This window comes from Bactrocera oleae, chromosome 3, assembly GCF_042242935.1.
Source record: "Bactrocera oleae isolate idBacOlea1 chromosome 3, idBacOlea1, whole genome shotgun sequence".
NCBI classification, from domain to species: domain Eukaryota; kingdom Metazoa; phylum Arthropoda; class Insecta; order Diptera; family Tephritidae; genus Bactrocera; species Bactrocera oleae.
The window spans coordinates 17,179,856-17,202,800 of NC_091537.1; the positions used below are offsets into that span (position 1 = coordinate 17,179,856).

At 34.1% G+C, this 22,945-nt stretch overlaps 1 protein-coding gene and 2 long non-coding RNA genes across 4 annotated transcripts in view; 2 read left to right on the plus strand and 1 right to left on the minus strand.

Moving 5' to 3' along the window:
• Window positions 1-22,945, minus strand: part of LOC118681609 (uncharacterized) — a 147,495-nt gene that overhangs the window by 42,913 nt on the left and 81,637 nt on the right. The gene's annotated exons all lie outside the window — the stretch shown is intronic.
• The window catches only part of IA-2 (tyrosine phosphatase IA-2), a 134,564-nt gene that overhangs the window by 23,076 nt on the left and 88,543 nt on the right, over window positions 1-22,945 (plus strand). The window lies entirely within an intron of this gene.
• Window positions 15,374-15,872, plus strand: LOC138855926 (uncharacterized). Its single transcript, XR_011395059.1, has 2 exons — window positions 15,374-15,550; window positions 15,683-15,872. It is a non-coding gene; the product is annotated as an uncharacterized lncRNA (long non-coding RNA).

Sequence of the window (22,945 nt, forward strand, 5' to 3'; positions counted from 1 at the left end):
GCAAACAACACGTGTATGTGTATATATAGAGGTAGATTGGTTTATGCGCCAGCAGGTGTGGTGGCACAGAATTTGTGATTTTGTATGCATGTATGTCTGTATTTGTGGGTTGCCTAGCGCAAACAAAAGCACGTTGGGTCGTTAAGGTCTTTGAGCATGTTGAGTTGGAGGTTAGTGGTGTCGTGCGCCTGTATGTATGCTTGCATTTGATGTGTAATTTGCTACAGTGAAATGACCTGTGTCGGTAGCAAATTACATTGAAATGGCTTGTAATAGATTTGTTAGAAAATATATTAAATACCATTTTATATATATGTGCATAGCTGTACATATAATATTGTAGGTATAAGATACGTATATAGAGCTTAACTGAAAAAGGTAGCAAATAATGGCTTACAAATCATTAAGGGATTTTGCCTTCCATTGCTATTTTATTTCCTTTTCAAATTAACCTTTATGGATTAGGCGAAAAATATATAAGAAAATCATCCATAAATTTTCATACTGAAAACACACACAAATAATGACATATGTATTTAAAAGATTTTGCATAGGCCACGTGCTTTTGGGAATTTAGTGGATTTGTTTCTAAGCCTTTTTGTAGTTAGATATTATGATAAATATTCTATATTTCAAAATAAAAAAGGTCACCAGAGAGGAAAATATTAGAACTAGCACGTGGAGAGGGTATAACCTTTGATAAGTTTAATAAGAAAAAACGAAGCAGCGACAAATCACCACAGGTTGAGTTAGGTAGTACGAGTATAACAGGTACTACGTTTAGATGATTTTAATAGCTCAGAGCTAGTTAAAGAGAGACTGAGAGGTTGAATTCAGAAAGAATCGTTTGGAACAGAATGAGAAAGAGGAACGAAAAACTGTTCACTGCTACGGTTTACAGCTAAAAAGCGTCAAAAAGGAATGAAATTTTTGAGATTTATTTTCATCGAAGTATCTGATTCGATTCGACAAGATTTGCACGTTTAATGCTGTCTCGACCAGAAGTCTTTTATATTCCTGTATTGCCAAAGTTCCTATCTGTAAGTAAATTCCAGTGAATTAGTAAACTCTTGATTCGGAAATCCTGACCTTTAAGGTATGTAAGTTTTAGGCAAAAAATATTTAAGAGCTAATATAAAAATTAAATCCACTAATGGTACACAAGATATACCCGAAATAATTTTTACAAAAAAAAATTTACGTTAACATAAACATGTTTTTCTATTAAATTAAATAACTCTGTTTCTAATTTATCAAATATGCTCCATATATCCATTAAATAATACCAATTTATATACCCGCTCTGGGTTTTCCTTGTCAAGTATTAATCAGACGGTTGCTGATTCATATATTCATCCAAAAAATTATTTTACATATCCATCCCACAAACCAACCTAATGCAAGTGAGATCTAGTTGTAATAAATATATTAATCATACACCCTGATTTTTTCTGCAAAATCTCGTGAATTCATTCAACCAAGAACATATTTTTATAGACCATTTGTTCCAGGATAGTATTTCTCCAAATTTCATCATATATGATTGAGAGGTTGCATTTAAGTTCCCGGAGACAGAAACCTCTATAAGGCTTACTTATGAAAGCAGTAGACGCGACTAAATCCGAACTTAAATCGCCATTATTTCGCTATTCGTGGTAAAATACATTATTCGAAATATTGCCAAAACTCGTAATGATTATCATCGCACTTTTACTTTGATCGAATTTCTTCTTAGACTTTTTAAATTTTAATCAATAAAGGAATTCTGATGGGTTTTCGAATTTGTTTGAGTAAATGCTAAAGGCTTAGGGGTTCTTAGTGGAGCGCAAGATCAGTTTTGGTATAACATGTTTCAGGAGCATACCCATGAACTATACACCGGCAAAATGTACTAGGTTTTATAGTACATAAAGTGTTGGGCAGTAAATATCAGGAATATCGGAGAGTTCGGTAGGTTCCTAAAAAAAATTGTGAGAGCGTTAAGTAAAAATCCTGTACACGATACTCCTAACCTAATATTTTTTAAATAATATATAATATTTTAGAATATATTTCGCTTGAAAACGGAAAATTTTTTATTTTGAGAAAACATTTTTTGGAAGGAATTGCGAAGACACATTTCAAACTATAATAATTTTTATAAATATGGGCGTGGGAGATCGCAATTCAATATGTAGCCCCGCATCAAGACCTAATATAAACACCAGATAAGATACTTTCTAAGTTATTTTTTTTCGTTTGAAATCGTCCTCAGAAAACACAACGCAGTTTTTGCCATTTGCTGCCATTACTTACTTTTATATAATATAATGCTTACTCATCATCAAGTTAATAAATTTGCATTGGTGTCTACACCAGCTTTAAACAGGACCACATCCATTTACTCTAAAAATAAATAAATGCAAAGCTTCTGCATTTGTTTAATTCGCCATTTAACGCTTACTAAAAGCAGATGTCTTGTTAGCGTAGGAAAAGCGATAAAACTTTTCCAAAACTTGTGTTGAACAGCTCGAAAGAGCAAAAAGCTATTTCAAGAGTATACGCACAACAACAAAAACAAGTAAATAAAGAAGCAAGCGAGGCAAATTTCAACACCTGCTGAGGTATCTCTACGCCTCTTCGTAAATATACAAAAAACAAAAAACAATTACGAAAAATCCAACGAAATGCGAAAAATTTGCCTATTGTGCGGTGCTGAAAAGTCTTCCTTTGTTAATGAGTATTGTGCTATGGTTGTACGAGTAAGTAGGTATTTGTATCTGTGCACATTTGTTTTTCCAGAAATTTGTAAACGCGCAAAGCTTGAGCTTGCTACGTGAAGCCCGAAAAGTGGAGGCAAAATATTTTGGGAATTACAAAAGTTGATGCAATAAAAAGTAGCAACTTAACTTATAAGCATAAATGTGAGACACACTCGGTATACTGGTGGGGACTCAAAGGAGAGACTAAGAGCTTGCTGCCGACAAAATTGCGTGTGTAGAGGCAGAGATGCAGCCGTGAGGAGTAGGTGAAGTTGAGACAAAACAAATTCATAAGACACAAATTGTTATGAAAATTAGAAAGGAACAAATTAAGGCAAAGCAGCGGGCTACTCTTTGGCACTATGTATGCTTTGTAGCAACAGTGCGCTTAGTATGAAAAAATAATAATTTTGGGGCTGGAGAGACAAGAGTGATGAACGACTATGTGGTGATGCTGCAGCCAAAGTGATGAGTAGCAAGTGAGTGAATTGAAAAGTTACGCTTGTAAATTACGCAAATGACCAAAAGTACTGCAGGGTAGCAACTTCGCCATTGTTGCTGTGAAATTGTGGGGGTTCAGTAATTTAATTATGGTAGAATTTTGAAAATATTGAACTCCTACGTGCTGTTGAGGCAAAGGTAGGCGTATTTTTTAAAAGTTCAAACCAAATCTTTATTTGGAAAAATTGCTTCACAGAATAAGAATATATATATAATATTAATAATTTCTCCAATTATGTGATCATTTCGACTATACGGATCTTCCTAAGTATAATTTGCTGGTATGGATAAACTTCGGATAATCCGGATATTCGATATTATTAATTTTTACATTTTGATTGGATATCCAATGGTATTATCCGCTAGTACAGATAAAATTTGGATAATGTGAATAATCAAAATAAATAATGTTCGAATTATGGAGATACATAGTTTTACTAAGAACCGATTATTATATATTTTATTGGATAACATTTTTAAAGATTATTCCAAAACTAATTAGATAAAGTAGTTGTATTTAAGATATGCTATATTCTGATATCCGGATATTTCGTTTAGACCTCCGAATAATTGATTATTAATTTTGTACACATAGTTGATTAGTCTGAATGGAATGTCAGTTCATATCCTTTCAAAGATATTCTTAAAAATGTATCATTAAAGATCTAAAAACAGAATATGAACAAAATTGTTTTATCTAAAATGCATGTAAACCTTGGAACGCTTTTTAAATCTCGACATACATATGTACAAATAATTCACTAATATCGCTTATCATAATATTATATTTTGACATGCGGCCCTTTCGTTTAGGTCTCTGGATAATTGAATATTAGGATTATTTGGATAATTTAAAAAGCAATTTTGAAATTCCCTGCCTTACCCAAAACTTTCGGTATTGAATTTATACATTGCAAAGAAGAAAGCTCTTGATATGAAATCTTCGGTAACAAAAAAAATTAGATATAGAACTGTCTCGATTATTCCAACTGTAGGTTCTCTTTAGAATGAGCTACTGATTCGGTGTTTTCAGTCTTGGTACATATATTATATAAGTAAGAAATCACAAACACTTTTATTTAGCTCTTATAACGCTTAATATAGCTTACCCCAATTTACGTTCACTAAAAAATATATTTTTGTCTGATCGCCTGGTTTCAACAATTTTCCGAGAACATAATAAAAATTTTATCATTTACCAACATTGGCACTGACAGTTCTAAACTAGGGGCATGTTTGGAATAGTGAAATTCAAACATTTGCAAAATTTATTTTCAAACTGCTGTTGAAGTTTATTTATTTTTGTGCTCCGAAATCGACACATTATTTAAAATTTTAAAATTCTCCACTAACCACACACACGCCACTTGCACCCAGGGAATTTTCTTCTATTCATTTTTGTTGTTTTTCCATGTTCGTCTATTGCCGTTAACTGCTCGTGCCCATCTGTATGTATTTTAGTATGTTTGTGTACGTTTACTGTTGGGCTGTTGCTTGCAGTTATTTATTTGAAAGTTTAATTAAAACGCTCAGTAGAAAATTTTGTTTGAATTGTTTGGCTCAAATTGTTTTACAAGACTTTTTTTTTTTTGTTTCCTCAATTTAAATTTATTTAACATCCTTATTTATTATTTTGTTTGCACGCTTTTGCATTTTTATCGTTCGAATGTTCCAATCAAACTTTGTCCTGCCTTGGCTCAAGATGTTTGCAACTTTTATTTATTAGCGTCACAACATGCAAACCGTTATGATGAGAGCTACACCACCGAGTCCACACTCAATTTATGCTTCATACGACTTTATACTATTTATATATATCTAATACGTGACTTGTATTGGGCGGTAATCAAGTAGTTTCTATTTAATTTGCGCTCTAGCAGGCTGCGCGTCCCTCGCTTTCCCTTTCTCTTTAAAATTAACCGTATTAATACAATTAACTGTAGTTTGCGAAAGTTGACAGTCGTCACAATTTTCACTGCTTCGTTGCAGCGTTGCTTGCGCGTCGTGTCGAGTGTCAATCGTATATTGGCCGAGTAATCGAGTAACTACTGCTGGTGACTGTTGTAGTACCTAGTTGACGTCTTCGCTGGCAATTAAAAGTTTCTAACAATGTTTTCTTCTTTTCCTATGCTTTACCAAGTTCATTGCTTGTTAAGGCTAATTATACCCAAGTCGAGCCTCTTGTGGCCATTCCAGCGAAATGTTTTCGCAATTTTTTGCGAAGTATAATTAATCATATTTGATTTAATTTCAATGTATCGTGCAGCGCTCAGAGAGTTTGTGTGTGCTCGGCATTTACGTTACATGTTCAGATTTGTAAGCGTCTGAGTATAGAAATTAATTAAGTTTAAACAAGAAGTGAAAATCATTTCCGGCAAACAGATGTTTGTGCGTGCAGCTTAAAAGTGACTGCTTCTGAGTTTGTATAAAAATGCAGTAAAAAATGGACGAAGTAAATATATTCTTTGAAAAATTCGGCCAAAGAACGTAGGAAAAAGAATTCGATGTGATTTAAGCTCGGCTTTTTGGAACAACAGTTTGCGGTATTTATTACTTTGAAGCTATAATTTTAAGTTTTCAAGCTGGTCTTTGATTCAACCGTGTAAAACCAGTGGTCCATAATTTCTCACAAAATACGAATATCGTTAGATCTTATGAATATTTCTAAGGAATCGATTTAAGTCAATAGATTGATTTCACAAGAACTCCAACACATAAACTGTCCGCACGAAACAAAATATAGTTAAACATTCGAGTTGGAGAACAACATTAGTTACCAAATCTAGAACACAAAGTAATTTTCCTTATTAAGCGAAAAAATGTTTAACCAATTTCATGCAGCTGTTTTAAGAAACCCAAGACTAACAGCTTTAAAACCATTAGGGCTCTGAAGAGAAACTCGATATGTGGTTTTCAGATCGACTATTGAGCTCCAGAGTGAAAGAGAGAACAGCGTACAAAGACAGCAAGTGCTGACAATCGACTTCGAAATCAAGCGATTTTATACCGATTGCCTTTATGTACTCGTACTATTTATTGCTTAGATCTCTATTGAAAACGGATTACTCACCGCTTCCAAATTCTAGCCACTGGAAAGAAAGTAACTCTTACAGTATTGAATAGATGACGTCGAAGTATATAGCTAATGTGGGTGGCACTCCTATTATATGTCTTCGATTCGCCATTTTTTTGCTTGCTGTTTTTGGCTGTTGCTCTCTTGTATACTTTAGCTTGTTTGATATTGATATAGCGTGCAAATTTATAACGATATATGATTTATCTAATATATATATTCTCATGCAACAGATTAAGCCGCAAGTGAACTGCTTGAGATTTTGAAATAAACAAAAAATTGTGTCACAGTCTTTTTACGAAAAAAAAACACCTTTTTTGAAGGGTTGCTTTTTATAATTTCCTTCAAAAACTACTTAGTAATAGGTAGAAGTGTTTTTATGCTAAAATTTTCTGTATAAAAATCTCTTATACGTATATATACAATAGTATCCTATGGCCAAACTGAGACTCTTCCATTTATTTCGGTTTTGTGCTAGCCTCTTTATATGACTCCAATTTTTTTGGAACATAGATATTTCGATGTCCACATTCCTTCTCCACGTTAGAGCGGGTCGGCCTTTCTATTGTTTGCCTTGATAATTCCAGTCGATAGCGTTTCGGGCGCTTGAGTCTGGATCTCGTCTCAGAACATGCTTGAGCTAACCCATTTTTTATGAGAGTTTCGGCCCATAGGGATGCGCGACCATAAGTCTGTGTATGAGACGGCGACGGGCCAGAAAATTTGATAAATATTGCTAGGACGTTGATTTGTGAAAACTAGCAACTTTTGGATGTCAGAGGCTACGAAAGATAAGTGTGGACTTAACAATGAAGTTGAATATTTTTTATTTTGGAACGACGCGTAATAGTCCAGACCGCGTTGTGGGCGCCAAAACCATGCTGGCCATTTTTTATACGGTTGGTGATGTCTTCCTTTGAATCTACGTTTACAGATATAATAATGTCCTTATTATTCCTTATGCTTATTCCTTTCGTTTCACGCGTAGCCTTTTCCATCTCTTATATGATTCGTACATAATCTAAAAAAGCAAAGTGAATATTTTATGCTGGAAATGATAATTCTGTATCGACTTATTCGTTATAAGAAAAATCCGGATATCCAGAAAATACCTCATAATTTGATTGCAGGTTATTTCTTTATTTGCTTTGGAATGCCACCAAACAGAGAGTTTGGTTTAAGAAAGACTTGAATATTGAAAATTTTTTTAAACATTTTTGTGCACTGAAGAGATTAATTCTTTAGCTAAAAAAGGACAGAATGACAATGGCCAGCATAATACATAATACGTATACATTAATTGTATTAAAATTCTCGTGGATTTGCTTTAAATGTATGCCAAAGTTTAATGACCCATAGAAACTGTAAATTTTTTTCTCTAAAATTGCCGAAATATTTCGTAAATTTATTTCACTGTTTACCACTTGTCACCAAAATGATAAAAAGCCATTTTTTAGAAACTCTTGCAAAATATTTCCGCTTCGGGAAAACAATAGTTGCGAAGATATTTTTTCAGCGTCAGCAAATAGGAGTAATGATCACCTTTCGTAGAAATACGAGTATATGCATGGTTGGGCTACCGAAAGCGCCACATAGCCTGTCAAGCCAAAGATGTATGAAGAAGCGATATCGAGACTGAAGCAGAAATAAAAGCGGATAAAGCAACGAACGGTGCAACAAAAAATATAAAAATCACAAAACGAGACTACAGTGTGCAACTATCATTGAAGTCATAGTATTTATTGCAACTTTTTTCCTGTTTTTTTGGAAAAAGTTTCATTTTTCATGAAAAAGTTTGCACAGGAGTATTGCTCCGGCGGCCGATAGCAAACTTGTGCGGTATATATACATATATTTGCATGACTCAGCAGCTAACCAATATGAGGCAACACCAATACAAGTAATGTATGTATATGAAGCTATTGGTGGGTGCTTAGAGGCGCACAGAACTGAGTTGAGCTGACTGCAGGCGCCTGCTGGCGCAAATCCGCATTTAAACTCAAAGATTCATATATACGTACACCTACTGCAACTTATATACATACATGTAAACAAATATGTATTTGTAGTTGTAATTTTCAGTTATTTCAACACTTAAATAACCCATAGCCCTCGACTTCGACAACGAGTTGGCGGCAATCACAAGTCAAGGCTGTGCAGTGTGCGCGCAAAGTAGTAGTTCTTGTTGTTGTTCTGCAGTTGGCTAGTTCGTTTTCTACTTCAGTTGTATCGCTTACGCTTATGTGAATTCGAAACTTTTCAGTTCAAAAAAAAAAAAAAAATAATAATAAATACAAAAAAAAAATAAAAATAAATAAATAAAAAGAAAAAAGAGAAAGAGAGCGGGAGCGAGATGAAGTGAACAGAGCACACGTCTAAAGCCTAACACTTTAACTTTCGGTTTTCGCCAACCAACTTTCTTCGCCCACAACTTTCAACATTTAACCACAACATCCGTCACCTATTACAGTGCAGGATGTTGAAGCTACGCGCCGCTGTCACTTGCAGCATTTTCACCCCCCCTTACGTTTGCGGTTTGTTCGACCACATTCTCTTGATATTTGTTTAAAGTTTTTGATATCCACTTCGTTGAGCTTTTCAAATTGATAGCAAATGCGAAAAAAATATAAAAATAATTGTCAGTGCTTGCAGCAAATTCTCGACGACTGGGTTCTGCATAGCACATTGTTATTATTGCTTGTTGTTGTTGTTTTTTATGCATTCAAATTCGCTGTTAGTATTTTCCTAAGCATTTTCATTCTTCGTCAAGTTGTGCCTATCTCTTGCCTTAGCTTCCGTTCAAACTTTTAATTTTTTATTTACATTTTCAATTTCACTTTCTCTTTTCATTTTATTGCTTGAGAAGACGTCATTTTGTTTTTACTTTTATTTTTAATTATTCCAAGCTTTTTTTTCATACTGTTTTAGCTCGTCAATGAATTCGACAATAACTACAATAGTTTCAAAATTGGTCAGACGCTCATTCAGGCACGGCCTGAGCGGTCACGTGTCGTCTTACGCAGTCAAATTACTAAGTTCTTTGTTACTTTCAATTTTCTTTTAAGTTGTTGAGCATTGGTTGTTACTTGTATATCTACCAAGGCAGAACAATAATTCAATATATTTAATATATAGTATATGGTATATATTTTATAGATCCTAATAATACATACGTATATTAAAAGTTATAATTTACGTAACCTTTGACATCAATGCCTGCCGTGAGTTTAAAAAAATATGTATGTAGACAACCTGCTTTCCTCTTTAATATGTTACTTTGCTATGATTGTGCGAGATCTCAACTGATTTGAAGTCGAACCTCTTAAAGTTTCATACACAAAGAAAGTTTTTCATACCATTATGCCATATTATCCCATATAATTGGTTGTGCTTTTTTAGGTAGTCTGATTTCTGATTTATAGTAATATAAAGTATTTTTGCCACCCTCTTTTGTTGAAGTTCGTGTATACTTTACATTTGTAAAATATTCTAGTAACAGCTTTGTTGCATACACAAATTCTTGACCATGGTGAATCGAACAAACAAAATTGGTATAATTCACAGACTGGCATAATGAAATATAGAAGAAATATGAGTTCATATCACTTAAATGAAATATCCATATACTCTTAGATAACTTATTGCACTGAATATATCGATATTTTACAAGAAAACAGAGCTCACACAAACTGAGCAGAGACGTGGAAAATCTAGGAATCTACTAAAATGCACTATTTGAAGGAATTCATCAAACTGGTTGAAATGTTGAAGATCAATTTCACGCTTAATTTGCAACTCTTTACATAGATAATTTTTATCGAGAATACAGAATGCTCTGCATTGATAAAACTATCGTCAGTTATTCCGAAACCAATTTAACAATGGAGGAGTTTACAGAATCGCTTAAAGTTTTACAAACCCTATGGTATAGTTGAAGCCGAAACCTGACAAAGAAGCTTATTTAACGAAGTTTAGAAAATTCTTGTAGACAGAACGAACTTTTTGGAGTTTTTTGCTGGAAATTATTGAAACTGAGCTTTGAATATACAAGTAAGTATGCAAATGATACAACCTGTGCGAAATATTTCTTCTGACATTAGCATGTGGAAGGCAGACTCTTCAAAGTTTCACAGAAAAAGATTCGAAATCATATTCTAGAATAGATTGCTCTTGTTTAGGAGAATAAAAGGTGAGATGGTAAAAGACTTTGGTGGTTACAGGAGAAAGCTGAACTTCGCCTCTTCTTAGATAATTCTCAATTCGTTGATTATATATGAACTAAAAGAATAGATAACTTATCGTTGAGGTCTACAGAAGTGGAAAAGAGAGAGGGAAAATAATTGGGTCATAAGGAGAGAAATTGGAATTAAGAACAAATCGAGAAGGCTACAGAGTGAGCGGGGGAAAAATATTTACCGATTTAATATTTACCGGCTTAAAAGTGAGATGTGAGGAAAGTGTCGTGAAATATTATTTTATAAATAAGCAGTGAATACGCAGAGGAACGTTTCCTGGACAATGAATTTTTATTAAGCGATTCCATTGAAATATTTTTAAAGCACTTTTTGGTATTAAACTAAATTTTCCAATGCATATAATGAAAAAAAAGAAAAATAATAACTTTTTTTGGTTACAACATTTAAACTCTTACTAACTTGTTTAAGTTTATGCTATTCCTTACATTTTTACGCTTCTCCTATTTTATTTGTTTCAGCTTCCACGACTTTTCCAAACATTCTCACTATTAATCGCTCCTAATTGTCCAACGCTATCAATTTTCCTTTCTCGTTTCCTATTTTCAGCCGTTTTCGTTTGAACACTGTCGCTTATTTAATTGCTTGCAGATTTTGAACAGCATGAACTTCTTGGCTAAACTTTCGACGCCATTAATCTAATAGGATTTGTTTGTTGAAAAGTTTAGTTTTTTTAAACACAAAAAAGTGAATAACTTAAAAGGAAAGATAATTTAAAAGGATATTCTTTTTTTTTCAATGGCATGAAAGTTTAGCTGAACGAGCATCTTCTCTGCTTACCCGTGGCCTACACCGCCAGCGCTATAGAACCCTAAGTGATTTACCGCTTTTTACGCGCAAGTTGAATGCCCCAACCGCTTTGAAATGATTTAGTCGTGCAAATTGTGGCTTTCACAAATCGCCGAGTGCTCAAGTACTCGCACAGTATTTATATATATATTACAAATATACAACATATTTTACTGTAAAGCCGACCCACCTTTAATTTAGTAACCCTAAAGCGGTCATCTTTAAAGGACAACTAAATATTTGGCTAAAAAGGATATTTGTGCGAAAAAGGATTATGTTCCGCAGTACTGGCTAAATTTATTCATTTAAAAAGCAAACTAAGGGTTTTAAATTTGAATTTAGTTATTTCTTTTTTTATTAACATGCTTAAGTAATTTGCATTAATGATCGTCTTATCTGCTATGCTGTACCTTTTTGATTTTGATTTTAATTTGTGAAATTTAATTTTTTTATCTAAACGAAAGCGATTTTGAACTAGATTACAATTTCATGCCAAAAGATAAAGAAAATAAGGAAAAACGTTAATTTTGGTTGCACAACAAATTTAATTTCACTTATTGCAAGAAAGTATTCCAATACTTGTACTTCATTAAAGTGGTATAGTTTAATGTACCAGTCTGCTAGAGTTATACCAGTTGCTTATTCGTTTCGCCATTTTTCAAATGTTGCAAAATAGATGACAGCTTTAGACAGTCTTAGAGAGGAATGCTGTGTTAGCCTTCGGGATTTTGATAAACTTGAATGTTTATAGTGAAAAATTTCCAGTTTCCTTTGTCAAGATTCACATGCAAATAAATATTTTTGTGATCTTATTTTCTTACTTTTACTCTTTAGACCACTTTTGGTTTATCAAATTAAATGAATGAAATTGAAATTCGATGCCCAAAAAATAATCCAATAGTTTGTAAAATATTTTATCATTTTTAGTAATCTTTTCGATGATTTCATGGTAACATAAAAATCAATAGCATTAAAAAACAAATAATAAATAAACAAACAAAAAACAAGAAAAAAAATTACAAACACAATTAGTCGTTTAAGTGAAACTAATGTAGTTTCATAAACTAAATTAACCAAAATGCATTTATTTATTTTCACAAAACCACAACGACAGCGTGGTGAATGTGTTGAAGCGAGTTGACATGGAGATAAAGGAAGGCTTGCGGCGCAGCTTGAGGCGGGTAAGCGGGTGGCTGGAGCAGGCAGGCGGTCGGTGGCCAAGCAAAAACAGTGAAAATTGAATTAAAAAAGCACGTCGACTGCGGTAGGGCAATTATTGTATTTGCAACAAACAGCCACAGTGGCAGTTGCCAGATCCGCTGACAGCGCCGACTGAAAGTCCGCTTGAAGCTAGCTCCACATGCACGCTTAGCACATTTGCTGTTGTTGTTGGCTGCTGTAGGACACCCTATGTGCTATGTATATGTGTATGCGAAATGTTAGCGAAGTCCAGTCGGACTGCCTTTAGCGAGTGAAAATTACATTTGCAAATTAAGTGAAAATATGCTGCCGCAAGGCACACTAAATGCAAACAGACAGACAACCGAGAACTGCTTGTAACCACACTGGACGTTATGGGGCGAGTATGGGTAGTGCATATTCGAGTTGAAAAAATACAGTCTTTTTTTCGACTGTGGACAGCGCAAAACAAACAGTGGAGTAGGACGGGGGTGAGGTTGGTGTTCTTCATTGAAGTTGTGGAGATTGGTGTGCTGAAAGTGATTGCGGTGGCGGCGGCGGCGGCGGTGTCAGCAACTACACATGCAACTCTGTAAGGTTTCCAATTCAATTATGCATGTGTCAGTGGGTAGCGTCTATCGTGCATGTGTAGCGACCGAATGACAATACTGTTATGCTAGTCGATGCCACTCGAGATGTTGCCAACATATAAAGCAATTTATTTTGCAAAATATTGTACAATTATAAGGAAAGTTTCTTTGACAGTGACAGTTGTCTAGTTGTTTGTACAACAACCTCAACTACAGTGTTCATATTCAAGACTCTAACACGGCTTTATATATGACACTTCACCGCAAGTGACATGCAACATTATACTTTGCTTCGCTTGAAATTGGCATTGATTCACCATGAAATGTGGAAATAAGACTGGTAGACACGCAGCGTGCAAGCAAAAAATCTTAAATAATAGCTAAACTTTTATTAAAAAATTATCAGAATTGAATAAGATACAGCGAAAACGAGAAAAAATGACGAATACCCTTCACAAACAAAAAAGTTTCTATACAAGAAATTGATTTTGTTCGGTCGGTTTGTATGGCAGCGCTATAGGGACTAGTTCGCGTATATACGATGGACAAACGGACATTACTAAATCCACTTAGCTCATCATGTTGATTTATATATAGGGTCTCTGACGTATCCTTTTGGGTGTTATAAATATTGTGGCAAAATTTATATACCTTGTTGGGAGTATAAAAAGATTGAAGAATGGCTTTGTGCTATGGAGGCATGCCGTTAATTAGAAAAGTAAAAATTCCTATCGTGTTTCTGAAATGAGAATCTACTCACTACGATCTGTACATGTTTTGAACAAATAATATGAAAGAACATACCACCGGATTGGATAACAACAAAGCGGATTTTACAACCTAACCTAACTTTCCCTTGCACTTGCAGTTTCTTCGAAGTGGAAAACTCTTCAAAGATAGAAGGTTGCCATTTTTAAAACCTCTACAGTATCTCCTAAAATATTCCAACTTTACGTGACATACCTACATACCTATGTATATACATACAATATAATTTTTTTTTATATAATATTATATTTAACTTATGAGAAACCTGCCTTATAAAGCTGTATCATTATTCGTTTTAAATATATGTAATTTATTTGAAAAGTTTGAATAAAAATCTATTAATTCGGCTTTCGAAATCTCCTCAGCCATTAATAATGGTTATAACTCAGTATTGAAGTTAAGTTGAAGTAGGCAAGAGTGCTATTTTAATGTCGGAATTATCGAGCTGAATCCGAACTCTGCGAGAGAGAAGACGTTAGACAACAGAGGTTAGGCTGTAGATTCCGCATGGAGCACTGCCGCATGTAAAATGTCAGTAACTAAAGGGCTCTGCTTGTTCTTTTAAAAGCTTTTCTAAAACCTGGAATCATTCTGGAATTTAAAGTCTTCCAATCTTTATTTTCGATAATCTATTTTTTCGTTGCTCTCTAATAAATATGGTTCAAAATATTCGAACTCACTTCGGTCTTTTCTCTCACTTTCTCCCACTTTTTCTCAATTTTTCTCACGGCTTGTTTGTACCGTAACTTTCAAAGGTTATTACTACTTCATTTGATCTAAATGTACCCAAGGAAATTTTATGTTTCGTTTTGACACAGTCTTGGTAACTGCTGAATTATCTCTGTCCCAGACATCAACGAGTTATTTTGACACTGTCAGCGCGCTATTATGACGTCATCAATGTATATTAAGCACTAAAGCTCTGAAGCAGTTGGTTTATAAGCTCAATTAAGGTCTCATACTTTGCTCTCCTTTCAATTTATTCAAGCCAACTTCAATACATACAACAGCATTACAATCAAAACCACAATCGTATGCGTACAATGTGGTACAATGCCCGAAGAATATACCAGCTGACCTCTACGATACGTTTCCTTCATCAGTGAGGCAAGCTTCCATTGAAGCTAACATAGCATTTACCACGTATCTTTCTCCTCTGACTGTTATAACATTAAGATACACACACGCGTTACCACCAAAGTACCGCTAAATCTTCTACCCATTCGTACAACAAACTTAACGAAGTTAGTGCGAAAACATTTGAACGTGCTGTTGGTGCGTTCAGTACGTTTTAGTGGGGGGATCGTGGGTACTTAGCGTGCCGTACTTTCAATTCAAAGCGTCACAGTTAGCGCTGGCACTTGAAGTGTTGAAATGAGGTGGATTGCATTCATATTTGATATTTTGATATTCTAACAATGTACTCGTCTACTCGTACGTAGTGCAAATGCGTCGAGGCAGTGAGGACGCATTATTTGCAATGTGGCAGATAACGATGTAAGTGTTAGTGTTGGCAGTAAATATCTGAAATTATTCGCACTTTTTGCTGCGTGCTGCCACAAAACTTTTCACTCGTGTCATGGCACTTTGAGTGCAGCAGCAATAGTGGTCGAAGGATCGTGCAGCGGAGGAGAGTGGAACTGAGGCAACTAAACAGTGAGTGAATTTGAAATGTATGTCACATTGACACACAATGCAACTTTACTCACTTTGCTGCCACTTCAAACTTTTCAAGTCTTTTCGAATTTAATTTATTTTATTTCTAGTGGATTTTTTTTACTTTTCCAGAGTGTTTGAGTGAGGTTGAGATATATTAAAGCATCGCATTAAATTTGTAAGAGATGAGATGACGTTACTATGTACATATAAGGCTTAGAATTTATATAGTAAGTTGTAAGTGAAGATATAACGTTTATAAAATAATATGCAAGGTAAGAATTTATATGTGAAAGAATGAATTTGAAAAATTTGAACTGGCTTTTAAGACTATTTATTTTATAAACTACATCCTTAGCATCATCAAACAGGTTCGTGATAATCAGAAAAACGTATCTGACTAAAGATTCATGAGGATACAGGATATGTACATAGAGGGTCTACCAACAAAGACCACGTGATGTTAAAATAAAATAAAATTTTTTAACACAAATTTGGTAAAATTTTCGATAACCCGGTGTAGCATTTCGGCTGAAATTTCGATTACAGTTCGCTGAATGTTGTCCTCGAGCGTTGCTGGTAGATTGGCGTAAGCCTTTGGTTTAACAGACACCCAGAGAAAATAATCTAGAGGTGTTAAATCGCATAATCCGGGCGGACAATGTGTCCATATTTAGACGTGAAACATGTGGCGGTGCACCATCTTGTTAAAAATAGAGATCGTTTTCGTTGAATTCATAAAATTCCGTGAAAAAACGTCGATCAACATCGTGTTATAATATCCCTATTGATGGTAACAGCATTTTCTGCCCCATTTTGAAATAAATAAGTCCGATGATGCCGCCATGCCACAATCCGCACCAAACGGTCCATTCTTGTGGACTGCGTTTCCTAAACCACACAAGGATTTAACGCACCCCAATAGCGACAATTTTGTTTGTTGACGAAGCCATTAAGCCAGAGCTGGGCCTCATCTGAGAAGATGATTTTTGGAATAATGTTTTTTCAACGTTTTTTTCGAGAACGTAATGCAATGGCAAACTTTACTGAACACACGTACAAACTTTGACACACATTCTTAAACAAACATGGCCGCCACGAGCAGTCAAAATCACGTCCTCACTATTGGTAGACGCTGTATATCTAACAAGTAAGTAAGGATTTTAAAACCGCCATAACTAAATACGACATTAGCACACAAGCTTGAGTACGACTAAGCCGACCTAACCGAACTCCGAAAATTACAGGAAGTACCTTTACGCTATCCTAATTTCAATGTCATAATGGATATTTTAGTTTCATTATTATTAAATGAAATATTTTCATTCCACGGTTGACATGAGGGTTCTAAATTTCCTCGATAATAAATTTGTATAGTTTCTTATGGAAAAGAGTATATCCCAAAGGCATTCCTAACGCTAATAACCCCTTGAAATCAATTGAATTGAAACCACAAAGTAACTTGCTTTTTTGTCTTTGCTTTTACTATTCACTTTTTGTAGGGAAGATAACTTGCATTGATATCGCTAAGTGTTTGGAACAAGCCATGAAATATATAGAGAGTAAATGGAGTCTGAATAAAAACTTATTTATTAAATGATAAAACTACACTATATTATTTGCTGAGTTGTCAGAATATTACACTCTAACGACAACTTTGCTTAGGATTAAAAATCTGATGGGACTTTAGAAAAAGTCGTAATAGTAGCAAAAAGTCCAAAGATCGTGTTAGTTCTACAGGAAGCAGTAGGTTTCGAGAGTAATATTTTAAGTAGATGGATAATCTCAAATCCTCTGTACATTTACATATAAACAATTGTAGGTCTGATATTGAGAGGTCCTGAGTTCGTAATGAGAAATTTGTGTAATCAACAAACTCGCAGAAACATGATTTATATAATACAAACTTTAAAAACTCTCCACTTTGCGTCATTGTAGCGAGGAAATTTGTCCTCAACTGCTAGGTTAATGTAAGTTTCAAAAACTAAAAAAGAGATAATGTTTTAAAAAAAACTATAAACACATATATATTTAAAAAAAAATACTCTAAAGTCAACTGGGCAGATGAAAATCAGCTGACTTCTTAAGTGTAGAAAAGATAGAAGTATTTACCCGATTTCATACGTATTTGGTAAGAAGTAACATTATACTATGTAAAATCTTGTCTCAATTTGAATGTATTGTAATATCACATATATTTCGGGTCTATGTTTTTTAAAGTCAACTTGACAGTTGAAAATATTTCCTTTTGGAATAAAATGAGAACTAGAGAAATAAATAGGTTTTTTGTCATATTCGATAAAAAATTTATCTCATATATTAAGATGCTACAAAGTCAGGCAAGCTTATGATATTCAAAACGGCGTCAAATCGGTAGTGGAAGTGATTATGTTTGCGAATAGACCTAGATATAAAAATCTAAGATGATGAAAATGGTAGCAACGCATGCAAAACCATAAACTTTACAGTTATTTCAAAAAGAATATTAAAGATTAAAGCTTTCACTGCAAGATGAATTAGTATTATTAATTTTATTTACTTACCATAAGACTTTGGTCATAATCAGCTTATGCGTGTTAGAGGCAGGCAGTAGTCGCTTCGTTCATTTTCATTAACTTTCTCGCTATACTTGTATGCACAAACTCACTTGCATACATTGCTCCCTCTTCACTTCATTTACCAAATTACTTATGTACACAGCAATTTCGTACTTTAGCCAAGAGTCGGGCGAACTTTGTTGAGCAGGCAACTAGAAGTCAGCACACGACCGGAAGCGACAGTAAATTGTTTCCGGCCAAGCGATTTAAGATTTTCCACGCCAGTGACGAGAGAGTAGCTACCACTTTTTATTTTACTTCAAGTAGACCATTTAATAAAAGGGAAATTGCAAAATAAATTAAAAGCATCAAATAGTAAAAAAATGGGACTGAAAGTGAAATTGGAAAAAACTAAAATAAAGTGAAATAAAAGGCAAAGAGCTTAATGAATAAAATGTCGGGAAAAGTGTCAGATACTGAAAAAAATTAAAAAAAAAATTAAATAAAATACGAAAAGCGAAGGCAAAGTAAATAGAAGAGATAAAATTTGTATCAGAAGCATATTGCCAACAAAGTGCAACTATTTTACAAATTGGAAAGGACGAAAAAATGCTGGCTTTTAGTGCAAAGTAAATAAGACAAAGTCAGCCTGCAGGCGACAGGCAAATGACAGCGCTTTTCGCAGAAAGTCGCCATGATAACAGTGCAAGTGGTGGCGCAACTGTCAGCTGGTGGCAGCTAACGGCTGTTGAGGAACTTTTGCAAGCGCTGCAATTGCTGCACGTGCATATAGGCAGATGCAAATTTACTGGCAAACACCTATACATACATATGTATGTTTGTATTTACTCTCAAATTTTTTTCTTTTCACCCTCGTCGTTGCTGTTGTTGTAATTAGAACACTTAGTAATTGTTGTTAGTTGTTTTTGGCGCTTTCGCTTATTTGCCACCAACGCAGTTCAGCTAAACGGTGGCGAACTTTGCACCACCATCCGTCACTTCAAATTGGGCAATGCCACGTTATGTTGCACAGTGGGTTAGGTTCACATGAATTTCGAATAAAAAGATACACACATTTATAATTAGCGATTTTAAATAATCGGTATAGAAGGGTTCTCTTAGTTCATACCTGCTGTTGAAGTTTTAGAGAATTTTTTTGAACCGTAATTTCAAATGTTATTTTTCGGCTTCAGTAACATGTTTTTGTATTATTCATCTTTTTCACAACTGATAAAAAGAATTTTAAAATTGTGTATATAACATATGATTAAGTGGAGTGCTCGTAGTTTTCGAAATAGGAAAAGTCACCATATATTTTGACAAAAACCTCATATCATACTCATGAGCCTACTCTCACTTAAATTGAATACACTTAAGAATCTAATTAACTCTTTCAGCTGCATGTCGATTAGTCTCGGAGGGTTTGGAAAAATGCTGAAGCAAGCTGGAAATAGTGTACTTCGGTTTTTCAAGTTCAAAATAGGGTTATTTATGTTTAACTAACCCAAATTTTTTTCGAAACAAATTAGCAAATCAATTACCTTCTGGTGTTATGAGCACTTATACCGCAATTCAAAAACTTTCCATAATGCATTGTGTTCAAGTGATCCAAGTAGAGGTATTTTTTTAATAGCCTCTTCTTGACTAATCACGCATAAGTCGTGTCAAAGTGCTATGTTATTTTTGTTCAGTATTGTTTAGCATTTCATCGCGGAAAGACTTATGCCTGAACAATTCGGTCAAATTCAACGAAAATTCATGTTCTGTGAAGAATGTGTTTCGCGCGCTTCGCTCAACTAGGCCATAACCTTGAGACCCAGCATTCATTATTGGATAATATTCGACCGAATAGACCACGTCCAGCACGCAGTAAAGAAAATATAGCGGCCGTAGCTGAGAGTGTACACGAAGAACGTGGGGAGTCGATACAGCGCCGACATCGCTTCACTCTATGGGCTCTTGAAAAGTCTCAAGAAGATCCGACGTTTTCGAGCCAAATTTTGTTCAGCGATGAGGTCCATTACTGGCTCAATGGGTATATAAACAAGCAAAACTATCGCATTTGGGATGAAGAACAACCTGAAGAGATTCAAGAGCGGCCATTTCATCCAGAAAAAAATATCAATATTAATATTAATAACATCAATATTGATTTACACGATACCAGAGTAGGTTAACCCATCGAACACTAGATTGTTTAGATAATCTGGAGTTAATTATGGAATATCATATTCCAGAAATGTTGAACTTAAACACAATATTGTAGCTGCTCATAAAAAATTTACTGGTTATTGCTGCGAAATGAAGAACGACCACGAGACAATGAACTTCGTTTTCTTCAGCACTCCCTGCCCGTGCTGTTGCAATATAAAGCACCCAAAATAGGTCAACTAACTGCAAAGTTTGCAATTACTTTTCGTATTATTTTCAGTTAAAGACCTTCGATAGTTTTTTGTTGTTATTGCTGTTGTTGCTTGCACTACTATTAACTTGGCTACGATTTTTCATTAGCTACTACATTGTTTCCTTGTCATTTGCAGTCATTATTTTTGCACTATAAAATATTTACTACGACGTCATTGTTGTTGCTATTATTGTGTTGTTATTCGCAATGTGCTGGCGACATTTTCATTGTTGGTCGTTGTTGCACATCTTGTTGGCTAGTAAAGTTCACCATTAATTTGCATATTAACAATTTTTATAGCAAACACCAACGAAGCTTGTCGCTTAAGCGGTTTACTATAATTTTTGCAGTACACATTTCGTTGTTGTTGTTGCGGTGGCAATTTATTTTCATTGTTTTTAATGGTGTCTTCAACTTTGTGCGCTGCCTTTTCCTTGTAAACGGTACTTAGTGGTTAGTTGTAATTTTAATTATTTTATTTATATTTTATATTTTAATAAACTCCCGTTAAACGGTATGCAGTTGCTACTGTACCGTTAAATTGTTTATTTTTTTCGCTAACAAGTTTAATTGTGTTTTTACTTATACTCACTTTTCATTTTGTCGCATATTTCACGAACGATTTTGAACGGTTGCTTAATTGCGGGCTTAATTTAATGCAAAAACAATAAAAATTAATTAGTTTTTCATCAGTCACGCCAGTGCGCGCCCACAGCGCTCATTAGTGGCGAGCAAATGGCAGACGGCTTATTTACATACATATATACATATGGATGAGTTTATGCTTATCGGCATATATGTATATGCATATATGTACACGTGTGTGTGAGAAAAATATTGTAATTAATACTTAAATAATTGGTATGTCCAAAATGCTGTTGCATGAAATAAATCCTTTGATGAAATGTAGGCGCATACCCACAGAACAACAAATAATTATATTATATGCATGTACATACATACATTAGGGTGAGTAAAAGAAAATACACTTTTTTTCTTTATATACTCTGAAAAATTGGTTAATAGACACTTTAAAAAAATTCCCACCAAGTATGCGCTCTTAATAATAATAATCAGCTTTTCAGTTTCCTATTTTTACTATTATATTGGAAAGTAAAATTCATATTTGAGAAAAACGTCTTGTCTCTTATATTTGTAGAAAATTGAATTCTCTACAAAAACGGTTTAATACAATTTTTCGTAAACCGCAGCGTTCAAAAGTTATTAAAGATATCAAACAAATTAATGAGTCATAAAATTCACCAAAAAACAGAAAAATGTCTTAAAATAATTTAACTTTGCTTTAAGAAACGATATATTTTGTCATGATACTGAAATATGAATCACAAGAAAACAAAAAATTCGAAATTAAGTTGTGAACCTTTCTATTAAGAGCTCATAGTTGGAGAGAATTGTCTACCAACTAAATTTTCACAGTATAAAGTGAAAAAATAGTCGATATTTTTACCCACCCTAATATATGTATATATGCATTGATGCATAATAATTTTTTCCTTAATTGTTGACGTATGCTGGAACCTGTTCATTTGTTGCAAATATTTAATATATTTCCAATAAATACACATTATTCGTAAATATGCAGGGTGCCTCGAAAGAAAAGTTTTTGACTTTGTCTTTTACCCTTTTAATACATTGCAGAAGTTTTGACCACATCTCCCTTTTATATGAGCCAGTGGAACTACGAAATCGTTGCTGTCGTGTTACACTGAGGCTTTATACTTTTCTGTTGCTGCTAGTGCTGGCTCCGAAACATCGAATAAAATTAAATTGTGGAAGTAGAAAAGCTTGCTCGGTTAAACGGTTACGCGTTTTTCATTTTAACCTCTCATTTTATTCTAAGAAATAGCCGGTACCCAAAATTTACACTGAATATAAAATTTTGATTCCATGAAAATTACAGTATTTTTCTTATAAAGTTAGCTTGAAACTGTTTCAAGTTTTCTTGGGTTTAGTTAAAAGATTTTTTGAACTTTTCCTGATTTAATGCGAATCCCTAAGCAATAGGGATGTAAAATTTGTGGGGAACATCCTAATTATTCGATAAAGTACTCTTGTTTTCTGAGCAGAAATTTACATCTTAAAAATTTTTTTTTTTCGGGGAGCTGTGTTTGCTCTGAAATACATATAAGATAATAGTATCGATGAGCCAATAGTTTAGCCACCAGACATCAGAACCTCAAAATATTTTAAGAGAAACAATATGAGATTATTTTTGATTTGGAATGATTGAGTAGAATGTGGTGAGAATACTCTTTTCTTGCTAGTCTCTTTGGGTTGAGACGATCTATAAGGATGTTTGAAACTCGAATAATATTTATATCAAAAATCTTAAGCAGAATGTATATTCTTGAAGTCATGGAATACATTTTACAAGCGCTGAAAGTTGGCGGGTGCTGTACATAAGCTGAAGATTCTCTAGCCTTTTAAAATTAT